General features: G+C 42.8%; 1 long non-coding RNA gene across 1 annotated transcript in view; it reads right to left on the bottom strand.

The window, feature by feature from the left end:
- The window catches only part of LOC115086284, a 301,007-nt gene extending 286,603 nt beyond the window's left edge, over positions 1-14,404 (bottom strand). The window contains exon 1 of the long non-coding RNA XR_003855207.1: positions 14,295-14,404. This is a non-coding gene — a long non-coding RNA (uncharacterized LOC115086284). The remainder of the gene's footprint in view (positions 1-14,294) is intronic.
- Positions 14,405-15,012: the final 608 nt, after the last annotated feature.

Here is a 15,012-nt window from a genome sequence, read left to right as displayed (position 1 = left end):
CGTGCCGCGGAGCTAGGACCTGCCCGTGGCCCTACAAGAGGCCAGGCGGTCCGCACATGCGCATGTAGGGGCATGGCCAATGCCACTGAGGACACCGAACTCCAGCTTGAGGCCTGATATGCAGTGGAAGGCCCAGCGACCGCTGCTGCGGACGCTGAGGCCTGGAGGAGCTCGCAGTTGCTGCTGGGGAGGCCAACCTGTGACCTGCAGAGGAGCTAGCAAGATGAGTAGGCCCGTGTGCGGGCCGAGCGCGGATGAGACGCAAAACAGCTGATTTGTATTTTAATGTTTTTGGCACAGTTTCACAACTCTCTAGTGAATCATCTTATAATGTTGGCCACTTTTAGCCAAACACAGAGTGTTTCAAGTTCCACTGGGTTTTTAAATTTTAAATGTGGCCAAAGTGCTGGTGCATTCTTATATTTCTTCTAATGATATCCTTTTGGATAAAGTCATGGTAGTTAGTGGTTTTGTTTCATGCTCTCTTTCTTGATGTTCCATTTGCCTTTAAAATATCTCAAAAGCTCCCAATTTGACCCTTTAAAATGTGCTGATTGGGCTCCCATTGTTTTAAAATTATCAAGTCATTGTGAGATGATGCATGTTATTCGTGCCATCAAATGCCCCTGCTCTTTATTGTACCTTGGGAAGACCCAGAGAAAATTTGAACCAGGATTATAGAACATTGCGGTTGGATCTCAAATGCATGGGTCGCATCCCGAATGGCTGCTCATTGCCTTGGGAAAGGTCACACTTGTCATTGAGATGTGGTAGAGCAATCTGAATATTTTAAAGCCCTCTTTATGAGGGATTGATCTGGATCAATATTTAGTTAAATGGAAAAAAAAAAAAAAAGGGATCTCTAGACTTAAAAAGTCACTCCTTTCGATTTAAATGCTAAAACTGAGTGGTCAGCATTCTTTTAAAACAATTTTCATGAACAAAATTATTTTCAACTTCTAATTGGACATGAAATGAACATGTGATGTGGAAGCGTGGAAAATGACTGAGTAATTTTAAATATTTGTGACAACATGCAACCATTATCAGTCTCATTTAACAGGTCCCCCAAAACAAGGCACATCAAAACATCAATGTTGAGACCAGCTTTGAACCTCTATTTGCCTAATAAGGAAATACTGAAAGCTAAATGCCAAGGCCGAGTACCAAAAGGCACCTTTGGGTTCCATGGCTATGAATACTGAAAGTTTGCTGTCCAAGAACATTGAGTCTTATTTTTTTCACATTTGCCTGACCATTAATTCACGTGAGTGTTGGGTTTTCTGGATTACAAATTACCTATGAAAAATCTGGAGACCTTTCCATTGGATACATCCTTCAAGGATAAGTGGGAGGGACCATTTCCTTTTAAATGGCACTGACTAACATACGTTATCTGGGAATTGTTTTAGGCTCCTTCAGTTTCTGATTTAAATAAGTTAAATATTGGGTCTTCTTTAGACACGATTTGAGCTTTATTGGACACATGGAAATGTCTTCTTCTGTCCCTTTTCAGTAGATCTGCACTAGTTCAAATCGTGATCCTCCCAACGATTTTGTACAGGATACAAATGCTTCCATTCTGGGTTAAGGGTCAGGATATTAAACCTTTTCGGTCTCTAGTTTCCTCTTTTCTGTGGAGATCTAAACCAGCCCATTTTACATTGTGATATTTTGCTATTAAATGAATACCACGGGGGCCAGTAACAACCTGATCTTTCACTCTATAATGTGGCTGAGTTGTTTACATTTATTCTGATTTGGATTTCTGATGGCCACAGATATGATACAGAAGGGTTATTTGGGGGTTCTCCTTATAAACCAAGGTTGAGATGGTCTTTGCTTTTACAGTCTAAATGTTCCTGGCTGGGGGATATACAAAGAGCTTGGAGGTGGACTGGAGACTTCATCTTGATCATAGTGATCTTGTTTCACCTATTTTAAGCATAGTAGCAGTGCGGACTTCCCTGCAGGGGTGGATACTGATCAAAAATTGTTTATTTTCCTTGCAAGAGTTAAGAATGGGATTTACTAGCCCATACCTTTTATGCTTTCTGCAAGTACGTCATTATTGTTTTTCATTATATAAGTAGGATTTTACGTCTAATTTTTACAGACAAAGAGGAGTCTGTGCAAGATACAATCCCCACATACAATAAACTTGCTATATGGTACTTATTCTTGCTGGATAACTTGGATTCTTTCCATTTAAAAAAAAAAATTAGCATCTGTCTGTAGATCTAGGATGTCCTTTGGATCCACCCAATATTGCTAAATCATTTGCAGCTGTTTATCGTATTTTTTTTTTCAGCACTATGAGAGAGACACAATTTAAAATTATTCATCGCATGTATATTACAAGAGAGGTGGTCTAAAATGAAGTTATGGGATTCAGATCTCTGTCTTGTGTAATATTTCTGTGGTGAATTTCTGTCACATGTTTATTAATTGGCACCAACTGGCAGCAAATGTTTGCTTTTTTTGGAAAGGAAATTGCAATGTAAAGTAGAAAGGACTTCTTTGCTAATCTATTTACATTTTTTTTCACAATGTCATATGCTTCCATTTGGGAGTAAGAAATTTATATGTATGTCATTGTTGTTGGTGAAAAAGGGGAGTTTTGTTAAATTGAAAGGAAGTGATTTACCTCCCTTTCGGCAATGGATGACGAAGATATATAATATTGCTATGCTGGAATTACTTGAGAAAAAAAGATCTTTTTGTAATAGGAGGGTTATTACTCAATATCACTATTTGCATTTTTGGGAAGCAATTCAGATGGCCCTACTTTGAAAATTATTACATTAGTAGTGATTTCTTCTTTCAACCCATGTTCACTTATTTAAGAACATGCTATACTGTATCAGACCAAAGGTCCATCAAGCCCAGCATCCCGTCTCCAACAGTGGCCAATCCAGGCTACAAGTACCTGGCAAGTACCCAAACACTAAGTAGATCTCATGCTACTGCTCCCAGCAATAGCAATGGCTTTTCCTCAAGTCATCCCGATGGATAGCAGTCAATGGACCCCTCCTCCAAGAACCTATCCAAACCTTTTTTAAACCAGCTACACTATCTGCACTAACCACATCCTCTGGCAACAAATTCCAAAGCTTACTTGTGCTTTGAGTGAAACAGAATTTTCCCCAATTAGTTTTAAATGTGCTACCTGCTAACTTCATGGAGTGCCCCCAGCCTTCTATTAACAAAAGAGTAAATAATCAATTCACATCATTATCTTAAAGACCTCTATCATGTCCCCCCTCAGCTTCAAGCTGAACAGCCCTAACCTCTTTAGCCTTTCCTCATAGGGGAGCTGTTCCATCCCCTTTAACATTTTGGTCACCCTTCTCTGTACATTCTCCAGTGCAACTATATCTTTTTTGAGATGCAGTGACCAAAATTGTACACAGTATTCAAGGTGCGGTCTCACCATGGAGTGATACAGAGGCATTATGACATTTTCCGTTCTATTAACCATTCCCTTCCTAATAATTCCTAACATTCTGTTCGCTTTTTTGACTGCTGCAGCACACTGAGCTGATGATTTTAAAGTATTATCCACTATGATGCCTAGATCTTTTTCCTGGGTGGTAGCTCCTAATATGGAACCTAACATTGTATAACTACAGCAATGATTATTTTTCCCTATATGCAACACCTTGCACTTGTCCACATTAAATTTCATCTGACATTTGGATGCCCAATCTTCCAGTCTCACAAGGTCCTCCTGCGATGTATCTCAATCCGCTTGTGATTTTATCTACTCTGAATAATTTTGTGTCATCTGCAAATTTGACTGCCTCACTCCTCATATTCCTTTCTAGATCATTTATAAATATATTGAAAATCACTGGTCCAAGTAAAGATCCCCGAGGCACTCCGCTGTTTACCCTTTTCCACTGAGAAAATTGACCATTTAATCCTATTGTCTGTTTCCTGTCTTTTATCCAGTTTGTAATCCACAAAAGGACATCGCCTCCTATCCCATGACTTTTTAGTTTCTTAGAAGCCTCTCATAAGGGACTTTGTCAAACGCCTTCTGAAAATCCAAATACACTACATCTACGCGTTCACCTTTATCTACATGCTTAATAACCCCTTCAAAAAAATGAAGCAGATTTGTGAGGCAAGACTTCTCTTGGGTAAATCCATGTTGACTGTGTTCCATTAAACAATGTCTTTTTATATGTTCTTTGATTTTGATTTTGCCTGATTACTCTCTTCGTCTGCAGCCTGGAACCGACCCTCGCTTGCCTTGACTTCACTTGGACTGACCGTGGTATTGACCCCCGCTTTGGCTGACCACTTCTGGACAGATACTCTGGTTTTGACCCTTGCGTTTCACTCGGACACTCTCTTCTGGCCTACGTGACTACCAGACTGACCTGCTTGGATTTCAACCGCGACCTTCACCTGATTAGACCCGCAGGCATTGCCTGTCTCGCCCGGAGAACCTTCTTGAAATATTACCTCTCTGAGGTCTCCGGAGTTTCCAGTTCGGGCCTAGTCCATCCTCTCTGCATGAGCCGCGCACCCTTGCTCGTGGTGCGTACACCCCTCTGCTACCTCTCCGGGAGGCCATCCCTGCCCACCTAAGTCCAAGTGGTCCGGGTACCCAAGGGCTCAACCTGCGGAGACCCCAGACTGTTATTGGCGAAGCTCCAGCTTGCCTCTGTCTCCTCATGTGCTCCACCTCCTGGTGGCAGGCGCTCTCTGGATACGACCAGAGGGCTGTACCAATCCTGCACCAGGCCAAGGGTCCACCTCCAGCGCACAGTATCTTCCCAACATCCTCATTAGTAAACACAGACGCAAAAAATTAATTTAGTCTTTATGCAATAGCCTTATCTTCCCTAAGAGCCCCTTTAGCCACTTGGTCATCTAATGATCCAATCAACTTTCTCACAGGTTTCTTGCTTTGGATATATTTTTAAAAGTTTTTATTATGAGTTTTTGCCTCTACGGCCAACTTCATTTCAAATTCCCTCTTAGCCTGCCTTATCAATGTTTTATACTTTACTTGATAATGCTTATGCTTTTTCCTATTTTCTTAAGATGGATCCTTCTTCAGATTTTTGAAGGATGTTTTTATTTGACTAAAATATCCTCTTTCACTTCACCTTTTAACTATGCCAGTAATCGTTTTGCCTTCCTTCCACTTTTCTTAATGTGTGGAATACATTTGGACTGCACTTCTAAGATTGTATTTTTAAACAATGTCCATGCCTGTTGCACACTTTTAACATTTACAGCTGCATCTTTCAGTTTTTTCTAATTATTTTCCTCATTTTATCAGTTTCCCTTTTGAAAATTTAGTGTTAGAGCTGTAGGTTTACATATTGTCCCCCTTCCAGTCATTAGTTCAAATATGATCATGTTATGATCACTATTGCCAAGTGGCCCACCACCATTACCTTTCTCATCAAATCCTGTGTTCCATAAGAAATTAATCTAAAATTGTTCCCTCGCTCGATGGTTCCTGAACAAATTGCTCCATGAAGCAGTCATTTATTCCATCCAGGAACTTTATGTCTCTAGCATGTCTTGATTTTAAGACCTGGCCGGTATCACTCCAGATCCTGGCTCTAATACTTCTCTGTGCTCTTTTCAGATTTTTGTTAAAAGTAATTCCCCCCCGAAGCAGCCGGGTGGCGAAACACGGACCGTGTTGGGGGTACTGTGTTCAAAGTTGATTTGTTCTGAAATACAGGAGTTGCCGCAATAAAATGTTACACATGAAACTTTAAAATTCTACCAGGATCTCACATTGTTTCTTGCACTCGTGTTGATGTGTTGATTTTAAGACCTACACTGGCTGCCAATTCACTACAGAATCATTTACAAGTCTATTACCATTATCTATAAAGCCATAAGGCTCCACTCAACCTACAAATCCCATTCAGAAAACATACCTTCTCCAGAGCCATTAGAGAAGCATACAGAGAATCACTACATGTTCCCCACACCAAAACCTCTCAACATATAACATTTAGAGACCGGGCTTTCTCCACAGTAGGACCAGCGCTATGGAACTCCATTCCACCGGATCTGCGTCAAGAACCGTGCCTTCCAACTTTCAGAAAAAGACTTAAGATGTGGTTGTTTAAACAAGCCTTCCCAGTACCCAATGGACTCTTCTATGCAACGACAACCATAGTCAGATATTCTTAGAACACTGTAAATAATTGTTCTTTCTGTTATTTCCTTTAGACTATCCTTCCTCTCCCAAGTTTGGAATATCCTTGTTTTATTGTAACTTCAGATTCTCTGTTCACTTGTTATAGATTTCCAGTGTTTTCTCATTGTACACCCCTGTTTAATGTAAACCAGCATGATGGGATTTTTATCTCAAATGCCGGTATAGAAAAACACTACATTAAATAAATAAATAAAATATTAGGGTAATTGAAATCTCCCATTATTACTGCACTGCCAAATTGGTTAGCTTCCCTAATTTCTCCTAGCATTTCATGTCTGACCATTTTGGCCAGGTGGATGGTAGTGTACTCCTATCACTATACTCTTACTCTGCATTTCTTGGCATTGAATCCCAGCTGCCAAGTCTTTGACCACTCTTCAAGCATTCTTAAATCACTATTCATTCTCTTTGCTCCTTCAGGTATATCCACTCTGTTACAAATCTTAATATCATTTGCAAATAGTCAAACTTTACCTTCTAACCCTTCCGCAATGTTGCTCACAAAGATATTGAACAAAACTGGCTCTAAAACAGATCCCTATGGCACTCCACTTAACACTGTTCTCTCTTCAGAGTAGGCTCAATTTACCATTACATGCTGTCGCCAGACAGTCAACCACTTTGTAATCCACTCCACCACCTTGGCGTTGACTCCCAAGCTTCTCATTTTATTCATGAGCCTCCTATGCGGGACCTTATCAAGTGTTTTGCTGAAATCCAACTAAATCACATTGAGTGCTCTTCCTTGATCGTATTTCCTAGTCACCTAATAAAAAAAATCAATCAGATTGTTGTGATTCTACTAACGTGAGGGTCCCACAAGCAGCTCATTCACCTCTCGGAGCAGCCTTGTACAGCCGCTCTCCACGGCAGTGGTGCTGCCACTGCCTTGTCTCTCTGTGCAGCTGGAGAGTCACCACCACTATGTGTTCCATGTGTCACTGAGACGCTGCCATTACAGTCATGTCTTCCTGCAGCCTGGAGCACCTCGAAGGCTGCTATCTGCTTCCTGTGTGGTCTCTTTCCTGCCAGCGTTCTCCCTAGGCATGCATGCAACAGTCTCGCATTTAAAGGACCCACTGCAGGATATGCTGCGGGGCCTCTTGATGTCATATCCTGCCAGTCCTATAAAAACATTCTTCAGTCTTTACTCCTGGCATTCACAAAGTTCTGCTAGCACTTTCAAGGTTCTCCATATTGCCTGTACGATGTTTCTGGTCTCCTGGTTCCTATGATGCCCTCATCTCTTCATTTTATTCCTGTCTTCACCATGTTCCTGAATCAAAGTTTTTGACTTGTTCTTGAATCCAAGTCCTTGTCTTGTTCCTGATTCTAGTCTTTGTCCTATCCACAGTCATCAGAGTCTTCATTTGCTGGTCCAAGTCTCTAGAAGTCCCTTGGTTTTTAGAGCTTTGTTTCGAGTTCCTGAAATCCGAGGTAACATCCATGGTCCTGAGTTCCTGAGTCTGTTCTGAGTTCCTGAGTCTCAGTTTCTGAGTCTAAGTTTCTAAGTTCTGTTCTGACCTTTGGAGTTCTTATTCCAGCTTCCACCTTTTACCTGAGTCCAGTGCCTGCACTGCTATTGTAATCGTCAGTGACTAGCACACGAGTTCTTTAGGGTGTGCAGCGGTGCTGGATCTTCTCAAAACCTTCATCATGTTCCAAGTCCTGATGCCATATCTTTGTTAAGTTCCAATTCCAGAGTCTGTGCTGCCATCAGCATGATCTGAGACCATTCCCCTCTCTGTGCGGGGCACACTGTGGTGCAGGGCTCTCCCAGAATTTCTTCAGGTTTCCAAGTCTTCAGTGCCTTCTTCTAGTTCCAAGTCTTCAGAGCCTTGGTCATGTTCCAAGGCCCGAGTCTTCATCTTGTTCCAAGTCCTGTGCCTTTGTCAGTCCTCACGCACAATCCACTACCAAGCAGCAGTCCAAAAGGGCTTTTGAATGGCCCAGATACCAATATTGTGTTGCTGAGTCCCTTCCTGGTGCATGCTAAACATCCAAGTGTTCCTTTTCCTAGTTCCAAGACAAGAGTATTCCTGTTCCAGTCAGCCCCTGACCAGATGCATTTGCAGGCAGCGGCATGAACCACAGCCAGCCGTGGGGTTGTGCAGATCGCACTGTGGCACAGGAGCTCATGCTCTCAATCATCCATCCATGCTCACAACAACTCTGCAAAAGTGTTAAGTCTCTCAGCAAGGTAGCTAGTTCTCAGTCTCTCTCCCTCTCATCCTTGCTCCATGTGGGCTCCTACTCAGTGCAACATCACTCTCACTAATTTGGTCACTCAAACTCTCATTAACATCAGAGCTCTAATTCTCAAATCCCTCTGAATCATGTCCAGACCAACCCTGGACTGGACCAACAGTTGTCCCAACAAATAATTTATTGTAATATATCAGGAGATAGGAGCTAGAGTAGTGCAGGAAAGGGAATAGAGTGTGACTTATTGCAAATGCTGCCGCAGGACAGGCACGCAAGTGGCTCACTCACTACCCCGGAATGCACTTGGCTTCCCAATGTGGCGTGAGTGCCACCGACCTCCTGGGGTGGCTTTCACCTCCGCACTGCATAGACCTGCACTACTGCCTTTGGCGCCAAGTTGTGCCACTGCTTACTCATGCAGCTGGGAGTACCGCCGATGCTGCTTTCTTCGCGGCCCAGGTTGCCGACTTCTCTCTCTGCTGCCAGATCCTCTAGGTGCGCGCATGGGCCTCTTCTGAACATTTAAAGGGCCCGCAGTAGGAAAAGCCCCACGGCCCTTTCTGATGAAGTCTAGCCTGCAGCCCTATAAAAGGACTCTTCAGGACAAGGAGTTGCTTCATTTCCTGGAGGTTCTGCACCATCTCTTCACTCCAGGAGTTTTCATAGTTCCAGTCTTCACTTCTTCAAGGCCTTCATGTTCTTCTTTCTTTGTGGGAGCTCCTCTATGTTTCTTCGTTTCATGTTCCATGTTCCTGGTCTCTCATCAGTTCCTGTCTTCAGCATTTTCCAAGTCTTCAGTCAAGTCCCTGATGTTCTAGTCTTCGTCTCCAAGTCCCGCCTTCCAGGTCTTCTCCTTCACCTTTTTCCAGACATGCCGGCAATGTGGTCCGCAACCAGTCCATGGATTTTGTAGGGCACTTTGGGGTACAAGGCTTGTTTCCAAGCTAGTCTTCGCTGGTCCATTCTTCGATGTCTCTTGTTTTTAATGCCGAGGTCCCATCCATGGTTCTGAGCTCCTGAGTCCTGAATCCATGAATATTGTTCCTGGTCTTTGGAATTCCTTGTTCCAGCTTCTGTCCATGCCCAAGTCTCAAGTTCAGAGTCTGCTCCGCCTCCATTGTGGTCTGTGACCAGCCCTTGGGTTGTATAGGGTGCTCAGTGGAACAGGATTCTTCCAGAGCTTTCATCATGTTTCCAGTCCCAAGTCTTCATCATGTTCCAAGCCCAGTCTGCTCCACATTCAGCGTGGTCCGTGACCAGCCCATGGGCTGTGTAGGGCATTCTGCAATGTAGGGTTCATTCTACACCTGAGCCTGAATCTGAAATCTGAACCTGAATCATGAACTTAACCTGAATCTGAAACCTAAACCTGAACTTGAGTCTTTTTCTAAGTTTCAAGTCTTCTGTGCCAAGTCTTTGTGCCTTCATATAGTCCTTGTTGTCAGAGTCATCTTCTGACCTCGACATCCATCTGTCTTGATGCACACACTGTTCCCAAGTGGCAAGTCCGAAAGGGCTTTTGAGTGGTTGGGGTGCTACCCCAGAGACCAGCATTGTGTTGTTGGTTCTCACTCTTGGTGCATGCAGGTTCAGCAGAGGCCTGACTGAGCTATGTTCCAATCCGAACTACGATCCAAGTCCAAGCTATGCTCCAAGTTCAGCCCGTGCCTGGATACACTTGCCTCCCCAGTGCATACCTTGAAGCCTCGCCCTCAGGTTGTGCCGTGGTCCAAGGGCTCACTCTCTCGAGCAAGCGACCCCATTCTCACTCACAACATGGCTATAGTGCAGCAGGTGAATGATTGGAGGGTTTGGAGGAATAATTGCATTGCAAGAGGAAATGATTGGGTGAACAGGGATGAAATTTGTTTCTGAAAGAAAGATTTAACTCCTAGACCCCTGAAGATCTGCCTCCAATTCACATGTCTAGATGCAAAAATCACCTGAAACTAGTACCATATGTACATTATTTTAAACACTAATACATCTGACCTTTTTATTTTTCTTGGTTGAATTTCAGTAAGATATAATGGAATACTACAAGAGTCACTCTAAGTAATTTTTTCCCTCCTTGCCAGTGCCACAGAGTAGACTTTGTAATCGGTGAATCAGCAGAAAGGACGTCAAGGCCAATGAGTCAGTAAAAAAGACGTCACAAATCATGAGGCAGGATAATGTAGAAGATGGATGGCAGCCAGATCTCCATGGCACATAAAGACCTAGTTTCTAATAATAGGAATTTTTCTTTCCCACTGAAGTATATTTTATGAAATGAAGGATGAGAGACTTCAGAAGTTTTGAATTGCTTGGAGAAATTAAATTCTGTTTGACGTATTTCATGTTTTCCCTTAATTCCTTTCTTTTTGTATGCTTATCCCTTTTTAGTTAAATTTATGTTCCATACAAAAAAAAATACTCAGTGCATACAAAATTACACATATATTTAGCCTTTGAAAAAGTAAAATTAGAAACCCATAACAAGAGGAAAGCATGTGCACTCTCTTTTGTATTCCCCTCACTATGTTTGATCTTGCTGTGCAATGCTGTTTGTAGAATGTTTCCGATAAAGAAGTGCGATGAGCTATAAAGATATTTGACTAGAGGGAGGAAACCACCCAACTGCTGCAGAGTGTCAAGAACAATGAGTGGCCTGTGTCAGTTCTCTTGGATTTACAGGAACTGTTTCTAATCATATATGATTAGAAAAAAATATATATATATATAAAATCTATATAATTGATTGCTGGTGGGTGGATTCCAAAAGCCTCTGTTTACTGTGGAGCTGATGCAATCATGTGCACCGAAAGCGGGCTCTGACTTTTCAGCGCCCGTTTTTTAACGCACGCACGGCGCCCGCAAGGGGGGGTGCCATGCAATATGGAAATTAGGGGGTCGCGTTCTTTAGATAATGGTCGTGCAGTTCATGTAGACTGGGAACAAGGTAATTCTTCCACCGGACAGGGAGAATTATCCTCTCTGTGACTATCATACTATCCTCCTCACGTATTGGCCCCTTTGGATAAGAGCAATTCTTCTGGCTTCTTCACCTTACCCGAACCCAAATCCTGGATAAAAAAAAAGAGTTCAGGCCAAACATTCAGTAGTGGTTCCATGATACCCAATTTATTAACAAAAGCAGAAAGGAGAAGAGGGTAAATATAACAAAAGTTCACAGCCGCAGGCTCCACAGCGATGAAAAGCACGGAGTTAGCAGTTCATCACAGCAGCAAATAAAACTCCTCTCAGCTTGAATTCATTTGCTGGAACAGCCAGCACAGTTTATCCTCATCATTAAAAAAAGTATTCTATTTCTGAGTTAAGTTAAATGGTGAAAAGAAACCGAGATTCTGATATCCGTGGTCCTCCAAAGAGATGTAGTAGTAAATTAGCCCAGGAATAGGTTAAGAGGGTAATTTGCAAAGTCCATAGGTATGATTTGCTCACAAACGGGCCGATTCAGTAAAGTCCACGGGAGAGCCTCCTTTTGGACCGGAGCAGCGGCTGTCAGCAGGTTTGACAGCCGACGCTCAATTTTGCCGGCGTCGGTTCTCGAGCTCGCTGACAGCCACGGGCTCGGAAACCGGACGCCGGCAAAATTGAACGTCCGGTTTTCGACCTGACAGCCGCCGGCCGATTTCAAATTTTTTTTTTTTTACTTTTGGAAAGTTTCGGGACCTCCAACTTAATATCGCCATGATATTAAGTCAGAGGGTGCACAGAAAAGTAGTTTTTACTGCTTTTCTGTGCACTTTCCCGGCGCCCGAAGAAATTAGCGCCTACCTTTGGGTAGGCGCTAATTTCTGAAAGTAAAATGTGCGGCTTGGCTGCACATTTTACTTTCTGTATCGCGCGGGAATACCTAATAGGGCCATCAACATGCATTTGCATGTTGCGGGCGCTATTAGGTTCGGCGTATTGGACGTGCGTTTTCAGCCCCTTACTGAATAAGGGGTAAGGGAAAACGCGTGTCCAGTGGCGGGTTAATAGTGTGCTCCGTCGGCGCGCACTGTACTGTATCGGCCTGAAACTAAGCACACCTTTTCAATGTGAAAGTGTGTTTGTGCTTTTATTTTGAAAATTACTTGAGGAAAATTATCCACACACATTTACAACTGCTATGCGCGGAATTCCATCCACGCTCAAGAATGCCTCCCCTACTGCTGGTAAAGACACATGCATGAGCATACTTTTACCCGCATCTGGTATGGCGCAGAAAGTTTTCAAAAAGCCCATTTCCACAGGTAAAGTACTGTTTCCCCCATGTCTGTGAGCTTGAAAATGACCTTTCCTGTAGTTTCTCTCCTTGAGCTGAGCTGCACCACCGCCTGCCTGCTACTTCACTGCTGCCAGCTGCAGATCTCTCTCTGAATCTCAGCAGAATCTCTCCTCCCACTACAAGTCTCACCAGCTTGTGTCTTCCCAAAATGTATCACTGATGACATTAGCAGAGCTTAAAGTCATAGCATCACAGTGTTTGTGCTCCTGCAATTACCAAACCAAAGCATCTTTCTTTGGCAGGGCTGCAATTATCAATTTCGAATTATGATTTAGAAAAGGATGACAAAACATGATGCCAGTTCATTTGAATGAAGTTGTGGTCAGAGTTCAGAGCCAGTGAGACCAATGTTGGAGTCATAGGTCAGCTGCATTTGAGCAGCACCGTGCTTTTCTCCTGGGGGAGGTTTCTTTGGTTGATCTACTAGTATTCAAGGCAATAGACAGAGCTGCAGCAGAATCTTAGTATATCACTGTATTTATTATTGCTCAGCTGAACAGTGCATTACCACCAGCGTGCTTCAGCGTTTCTTGTACAGAACAATGCAGAGAGAATTTTGGAATAAGCAAAACAGAACAAGGGATATACTGGACAGAGAACTAGAGACTGGAATTAGCATGCTTATAGATCATGGCTTTGGTTTATCCCAGTCCCAGTGGATCTAAAAAATGATTATCCTGTTTTGTTTTATTCTCTTGTTCACTTCCTTAGTTATGTCTTCGCAATAAAACAATAACAGCTGGTAACAGCTCAGAGATGATCTAAGATACGCAAAGTTAATCAGAACCTCCATTTCAAAACCATGATTTGCAAATCATAAGCCTCAAACCACTAGGCAAGATTGCAAAATAAAAATAAAAAAAAGATTACTCCAAAACTTATAAAATGACTCAGCGCTGAAAGGTTTATGGATCATAGATTCCACTATGCATGTCTTTAACATAAGAAATAGCAGTCAGAGCCAAAATGAATCACCTTAAGACTCCTCTCCTTGTATATGACTTTCAGAAATCCAAAAAAAAAAAAAGATTACTTAGCAAGGTATTCGGCTAGCTGCGAATCAGAAGGAATCATTTGTGAATCGCAGTGTGAGATAGCAAACGAAATGATTTAAAAATTAAAATAAATCAAGGACCATTGATCGAGAATACCATGTGTGGATCACAATACTGGGATTGATCAAAAACATTCTGGTTTTACTTAGCACCATGAGTGCACAGGAAAAAAGTCACAAGGGGGGCCCAAGAGTCAAGCACAAAAGCATGCCACAACACCTGGCATTGTCAGAGATCCACATGCAATGAGAAACGGGGACACATTTAGTAGACAAAAGAAAGACAAGATCACTGACTTGGTCTGGGTACTTTAAAATCTAGTTTAAAAATGTAAAAAAACCCACCCTGAAATTAAAGCCCTGGATTGCCTTGTAAGGCCATGTCTCTCCCACCCTTTCTTTTTCTGGCACAGCAGTTTTTCCTCCTGCTCCTGTGTCAGAACCTTGTCTGGGATCTGCTGTCAGGAGCTGTTATTCGCAACTTCGTGGGGATTTATTTTTCCCTTTTTTCACAGCCCCCTCCAAACTTGCATTTAGTTACATTTCAAGACCCTTACTGGCCCGGAAGACGGATTGCCTGGACGTGCGCTCATATCAGTTTTCTGCTCTCCAGGAAACCTGCCCTCCTTTCTCCTCCTCTCCGAACGTGCAGTAGCTCTCCCATTTCTTCCCTCAGCACTGAAAAAGACCCCCATCCCCCCAGGCTTTCTTGAATTCAGTGTGGAAGCAAGGAGGAGGAGCCAAGGGCAAAAGAGACCGAGCATGCTCAGTTTCATGTGATCACGCTATTTAGCTTCCCCTCGGTAAATAGCAGGCTCACATTATTTACCCGATAAATTTTTGGGTTTCTTTGAATGACATTTTTTTTTACCGCGCCCTTCCTTGTCTTATTGCATCAATTGTTAATTGGCATTTTGAAGTTCACCTTAAAAAATTTTTCATGAGCAGGCTAAACTGACTTTTTAGCACAGCTTTTATTCCATAGGCCCCATGTTGCACAGCAGCCTTGTTCAGTCACCCTGTCATGTATCTCTGAACTTCCCTTGTTTCTCCTTTATTCCTCATGTCAGGTCTTTGCAGCTTTGAGCCTTTCAGTGTGGTGTAGCAATGATGAAATGAAAGCAGCACATCCGGAACATTACAGCTACCTTCCTATTGGATAACCTGGAGCTTCAAACTTCCCATGAACTGCTTAGCAAACAGAACTCAAACTATCTCTGGCCTTCCTTCCAGCTACTACGTTAGGACAGCACAAAGCAGGGTATGGTTAGTAAC

Source organism: Rhinatrema bivittatum, chromosome 2 (assembly GCF_901001135.1).
Source record: "Rhinatrema bivittatum chromosome 2, aRhiBiv1.1, whole genome shotgun sequence".
Taxonomy (NCBI): domain Eukaryota; kingdom Metazoa; phylum Chordata; class Amphibia; order Gymnophiona; family Rhinatrematidae; genus Rhinatrema; species Rhinatrema bivittatum.
Note: the sequence above shows the minus strand (reverse complement) of the source record. Positions and strands in the feature narration are given on the sequence as shown.